At 40.0% G+C, this 7,057-nt stretch overlaps 1 pseudogene; it reads left to right on the forward strand.

Annotated features, from left to right (window-relative positions):
- Positions 1 to 6,206: 6,206 nt before the first annotated feature.
- LOC124982857 (tetratricopeptide repeat protein 5-like) lies at positions 6,207 to 6,749 on the forward strand (annotated as a pseudogene).
- Positions 6,750 to 7,057: the final 308 nt, after the last annotated feature.

Genomic DNA, 7,057 nt, shown 5'->3' on the forward strand with positions numbered 1-7,057 from the left:
TTTTCTCTGGCACTCCATTTTCTAATTGCGAGTGTCCTAGGTTGCCTCAGGACATGAGTAGAGTGAACAATCCTTGTGACTTTCCCCGCCATGTCCAGATTGCAAGGAAGAAATAAATTTTCAAGGCCACATTGAAGCAGCATTTCTCAAAGTCTCATACACACTTCTGCAGATTTGCAAAAACATGGATTCTGAAACAGTAGGCCTAAGTGAGGGCTGAAATCCTACTTCCAAAAAGGCTGACAGGTGTTGCTAACCTTGGTACACTAAAGACCACACTCTGAGCAGCAAGGCCACTCGATTGGCAAAGTCAGATTACGCAAGTAGAGAAAGCAATAGCAGAATAGAATCTGGCAGAAATATCTCTGTGGGTAGGAAGAAATAAAGTCGAAGATAAAAAGAGACTTGAAATGGAAGAACAGAGTTTTTTTTTTTTTTTTAAAAACTGCTTTTTTTAAACAAAGAAGAGCTGATAAAGATGAAAACACAGAGGGGGTTTTACAAACATTAGAATTGAGCTAGTTGAGGAACCCAGAATTTGGTTAGCAAAACTTCTACCAAAGACATCCACAGCTAGCAACACTTGATGGGATTTCCAAATCCCTGGACCAGCAGAATGATAGGGAAAAAATATTGACTCTGGCAGGCCAGATCTTTCTCACTGATCCTGGACATCTGGTCACTAAATCTTTCAGAAGGGCAGATTAGAGATGGTGAATTGAAAGCCCCTCCAACAGAGGCACCGATAGTGATTTTTAAATGAGTATGGAAGGTAGCCAATCTCTTGCCATCCAATATGCAGAAACTACAAATTCAGTCTTACAAATAGAAACAAGAGGAAAAAATTACCAGACCATATTTGTTAAAGCCCTGAAGGGTTACAAAGGTAGGGAAAAGAGTAAAATGAAGACATGTATCCATCCAACCAAAATGCATCAAGATTCAACTACATCAAGCAACCATTAGTGAGATAACTTCCATAGGACAATAGGAAACTTGTGATAAAAGCTTATCATTGGAAACAAGTACTGAATATCTTAAAGAGATGGCTCGTGGACAATGACATCCTAAACTGAACATTCAGCAATCAGCAGATGTCACACTTAGTTTTTTGTAATGAAGTAAACAAACAGCTAAGGTACTTAGCTTATAATTTTGTTGGAGGTTCATAATATACCTTCCTCAAGAACTGAGAGCGAGTCTAAGCTTCACTCACAATCTGTCTTTCTGTAATAATATTATAAAAAAGAAGAGAACAAGATAACATAAAAATCAAAGATCAATCAACTCAGAGAATTTCCCAACACCATTATCCCTTCACCTAATGCTGTGACTAATAGGGGAAGCGGGTGATGGAATCTAATTAGCAGCACAATGTAAGCTGTCAGTAAAACTCTATTTCCCAATGAGAACAAGCTTTATTCCAATTGAATGCTGAAATGAATTTACCTACTTGGTTACATGTTCTGATGTTATCTTCCCTGATTCAACTTGAAGTCTAAAATGGGCCTTGACCTATTTTACCCCAGGAGTACAACACAACATGATCCTGTGCCTGTCTTCCGGATTCTGTCTTCATGCCACCCAGTGATGGTGAATTGTACCTGCATCTGCGGACAGCGAGGGTTGCTCCCTTCTGTCTCATCCCTGATTCATCATCAGAGACAGACCTTTAATCATGGAAAGAAACAATGAGGGGGAATAATCATAAACCATACCCTCTCTCTCCTTCCCATTTTGCGCCCCTGGCAGAGGCAACATGCAAGACCTCCAGCACATTCTGAGAACCCTCTCAGGTGACATGCCCATACCCAGGTCTTGATTCAGATATAAAATTGATTAGAAGGCCTGTTCCCCAAATCCAAAATAATTATATATAGTAGTATGTAGCATGAAAAGGGGGAGGAACATTTGGACATGAAGCTATGGTACAAGACTGTGGAGTCAGAGCCCATGCCCTGCTCTCTGGCTTCAGATCCTAGATCTACCACTTCACAGCCTTGACAAAAAAGCATAGTGCTTTACCTCTGAGCTGTTGTCTTCTCGCCTGTAAAACAGAGATAATAATATGAATATCAGTGTTTAAGGATAAAATAAATGTATTTTAAAGCAGCTAACACACCACCACTGACTACAAAATCTTTAAAAGAAGCCCAAGACAGAAAACAAGTCAAAGATGCTTACAATTGGAGTCAACAATGGTTCACCTGTTATTAAACCTCCCTCCCTCCCAAAAAAGTCATCTTTGTCCAAAGAGTCTCTTCTATAACAGACAAAAATGTCCATAACTTTTCTCTGATTTTTAATATTCCTTTGAGCCTGTCCTTAATTATTTAGGCCTTATAGCTAAGGCCATTATCATTTTTCTTAGATCTTTTAACATTTTCTGTTTGAGAATTTTATCAATCTTAGAATCTCAAAGACCACATTTGATGGATTAAATTAATGATGACCACCAGAGGTTGCCACATGAATTAAACTTTGTCCGTAAAATGAGGATTTTTTTTCTTCCGTCGTTTTCTGAAAGTAGGGCATTACTCCCTCCTTCCCTGCCATACCCTCACAGACGGTGACTCGCAATTCCTCCACCTCCTTCCAAGCACAGAGACAGCACTGAACAGATTGCGAAGCCTGCTTTGGGGTTGGAAAGCGGCAAGCCACAGCCTCGTGGCTTAAGGAGGGATTCAGACGCTTGTGCTGGAGGCCTCGCTTGCCAGCAAAGCAGCAGACATGCAAAGGCTTCAGCGACAGAAGCTGCACAGCAGGCCTCCAGCGTCCAACACGTGGGGCTCCCTCAGGCCCGCCCGTGCGCCACGCACGTGTCTCTCCCCAGTCCCCATCTGGCTGTTCTGCACAACAGCTTTGCTGACTTCACGCTCAACGTCTTGGGCCTTCCTGCTATGGGCCATGGGACCTTATTCAGAACCATTTCTTCCCACCAAGGAGCTAATCGTACGTGTTTTCAACAATACAACCATCTGGGCATCTGACACCATTCACCAAGTAATTAGTGGGAAATGTGGCAACATATCCTGGGATATTTAATAAATATTTCTTAAAGGAAAAAAGGAGGCTCAGAAATTCCTCATTGGCTCCTTCCAGAAGAGAATAATGGAGAAGCTTCTTGCACTTCTCTGGGCCCTTCTAGGGTGTTCTTTGAGGGCCCCCATGCCTCTGCCCTACATCACCAGGGTCATCTGTAGCAACCCTGGTGTGCCATCCTTGGGCTTCTTCTCAACTCCTCAGCTCTCTTCAGTAATCCCATCCATTAGCTCTGCTTCAAGTAACACCAGTATTATTCCAGTATTATTGCCAATATTATTTCTAGCTCCCAGGACTTCCCTAGCAGACTTGAAAACCAAATGTTCTACTCATCATTTCTATCAGTCATTCTTGGATACCTCAAACTTTACACAACCAATACTGAATTCATTTTTTTAGCCCCCAATGTGTTCTTCTACCTTGATATTCTTTTTCAGCTGGCAGTCTTACCATCCACTCTGACAACCCTAGAAGATATCCATCCTCAGCTTCACTAATCCTTCCCCCATTCCCACACACTCAGTTTCCAGGTTCCACTGATTTTACTTCCTAAGTTTTATCTGGCATTCTCTTTCTTTCCTTCTGATTTCCCCAGTTCTGCCCCAAGCCCTGGTTGACCAGTCTGCAGTGCTCCATTAGCCTCCTGATTAGTACACATTTACTTAAATCCCTACAAAGATATTAGAATGACATACAAATACAAACTAGATCTTGCATGCCCTTTTTTGAAAACTTTAGTTTATCTTCAGTTAACTATAAAGCTCAAAGTTTATGTACAAAGGTACACACAGCACACCTTCCTGGATTATCAGTTCTTCTCAAAGACATGGCAGGGTAAATGTCATTTTTATATAAAATTAAACACTGTTGTATAATAGAGTTCAATGCAAAATTTGCATAAAGCTTAATTATGATACTTGGAAATTATAGCCCACTGTGTTAGTAGCCCATATCTATGTAGAATCAAACATAACTTTGATCCTTCCACCTTCCTTCTTCCTCTCCCACAAAGTTCCATTTGCTAGTTCTTGTCATTCTCAAGAGATACCTGCCATGTATTCCACAGCAGTCAGGAGTTTTTTATGTTTTATGTTCTTCTGTAGTCCCAGAGCTTGAAATAAGATCTAGTGCATAGTAGACATTCAAATAATTATTGAATAAACAAATGCATCCCAAAACCAATCTTCCAATCAAAATCACCACCAAGCTAGATGGCCACCTTGTTCTTTTTATTTGGCTCTTGTTTTCCACTTATCCACGTATGCAAACTGAACAGCTGCTCAGGAAATTCTACTGACTGTGACTCACCAACAAGTTTGGTGACTGTTGGCACTGTTATCCATGTCAAAGGTTGAACCCAGAATAAAGCTGGATTCCATGCAGATGCAAGGAAATGGATACCTAAGCTCTCAAACAGTTCTGTCTGTGCCAGGAGTCCCAATACCCTGGGGGTTCCACCAGTTCCCGGCTATGACTCTCCATAGGGGACTCAAAATTAATCCACAGGATCCTATTGACTCCACGAAAAAGTTCCTCTCTTCAAAACCAGTTATAAAATAAAGACATTCATGTGTGTATAACTACAAGAACAAATACCCCAAAGGAAACAGTAAAACAAATGTGCCCTGTTACAAAACTGAAAAGAAATTCCATGGTATGGGCAAGTCCCACTTCAATTTGGAGAGTTCATTTGGGAAACTCCTACTCAATCTCTAGACCTGCCCTCTTTCAGGAAGAATCTGGTCACTGCCTTTTCTTTACTACCCCATTTCAGAACAGCAGACTCCCTCAAGAGAAACTGCCTTCCTCTACCCTGCAGGGTTCAAATTCCAGGTTGTGGGTTGTGAAGCTAGTGCAATTTTCACAACCCTCTTTAAATGAATACAAAATTAGGATGCAAAATAAATATTATTTATAATGAAAAAGCACTCAAATTACAGACTTTAAAAGACTAAAAAATACATCATCTATCAGAAAAACAGAAAAAAAAAAACATTGTGTTTAGCTAATTGACTGGCTGACACTTCTAGAACAACTTTCCTACTTGTTTTCTCTCTTGTTGGTTGCATGCTCTTTATTGCCTCTTCATATGACATTGATTTTGCAATATCATTTTCTATAGAGGGAGGAGAAATGGAATTAAGTCTTTCCTCTGCCACTTGATCAAATTTTTAATTAATGAGACTTGGGCTTCACAAAATGTTAAATTATTCACAAACTCTATTACTACAAAGAATTTCTTTAAAATCCTATTTTGTATGATCCTCATGAAAAAAAAAAGTTGTTTATAATTAGGTATGAAAGATCTTCTGTTTAAACTAGACATCTAGAAGGGAGACCCATATAGCAGAAGAGGACCAGAGGGAGGGAGGAGAGAAAGGAAAGGAGAGGTATTGGCAAATGAAATGGACCAAATTATACTATTATAATGTATGCATGTACAAATACATAGCAAAAAACCCCACTACTATGTATATTTATAATATAGCAGTGTTTTAATTAAAAATTAAAATAAACTAGGTATCAATGAGAAAAACAGTCTTGACTTATAATTTTATATAATGAATGACTGGGAGAATTTCAACAGATTACCTTTTGGTTCCACACATTTCAAATCTTCTTTTATCTCCACCAACATTCTTTTTTTGTTAGGGCTGGAGAACATATTCATAACATCTCACAACTCTATCCCTACACCTTCACGTGACAAGGTCCAGTCAGTTGACACAGTAGGCAACACAAGCATTCCTAGAAGCCCTTTCTACATTGAGATGATCAGATGTCTTAAACATACATGAAAGTGACTTAAAAACACATAACTATATCATACTAAGTGCAAACTAACTATATCATCAACTTGACTTCCCCTTATTCAAATCCCAAAATGCTTGCTGCTAGTCTTAAGCTACTTAACTGGGGAGGAAGTGAGATATATGGTAAACCAGAGTAGAAAGAGTATGCTCTTACTTGAGTTATGGCTGAAATACCTAACAGTTGCAAATTTTATAAAATCATGATCATGCAAACACTTTGCCTGGGCTTTGGAACAGGTCCAACAAATGAGAGTACTAAAGTTTAAGCTTCATTAGCTTCACAGAAAATCTATTTCTAATCACTGCTCTTAGCAGACTTTATATTAATTAATTAATTATGGTGGCTTGGAAATGATGGCTGATGGAGAGGAAGAAATCAAGCCGATCTTGCAGAAATTGCAGGAATTGGTGGATCAGCTCTAATCATTTCAAAGCTGCTATTTTCAGACACATAGTGTTGAGGAAGCTGGAGGAAGCAACAGGATGTGCAGAGGGGTTTAAGAAGACCCTGAAGCAGATGAAGGAGATGGTAGGTTCTGTCCAGGGCAAAGTAAACATTCTGATGCTAACAGGGAAGACACTGATTGTGAGTCCTCATTATAGCATAAGATTGAGAAGCTTCTGTAAAAGGTTGTGAAGCTGGAGTCTGAGCTGGTGGGAGGCTGGAACCAGTTCAGTGAGGTGCACTGTAAAAAAGGAGATGCTGCACCTGCCCACACCTATTCTTGGGAACCCTCACCCATTGCACAGGCAAAGTCTCCCTTTGAAAAACTTGTCAGTGATGCTTTACCAACTATAGACTGATGCTGAAGATGAAATTCTTACCATGGCATGGATAGTGTTCAGCAGGCTAAATTGACTGTAAAGATGTATGCCTGTGGTGATTGTTCCTAGTATATTCTGAGAAATGCATACTGGCTGTTTTGGTCAACTTTCTCACAGCTAATGCTAAAAGATGTGACCAGAACTATTTTAAAGGAGGAAAAGTTTATTTGAGGGCTCACAGTTTCAGGGGTCTTAGTCCATAGAAAGCTGGCTCCATTCCTTGGGACTTGAGATGAGGCTGAACTTCATGGACAGAGTGTGTGGCAGAGGGAAGCAGCTCACATGAGATTAGGAAGCAGAGAGAGACTCCATGCCCCAGACACAAATATATACCAAAGCCATGCCCCCAATTCCCACCTCCTCCAGTCACACCCTAC

Source organism: Sciurus carolinensis, chromosome 4 (genome assembly GCF_902686445.1).
Source record: "Sciurus carolinensis chromosome 4, mSciCar1.2, whole genome shotgun sequence".
In the NCBI taxonomy this organism is placed as follows: Eukaryota; Metazoa; Chordata; class Mammalia; order Rodentia; family Sciuridae; genus Sciurus; species Sciurus carolinensis.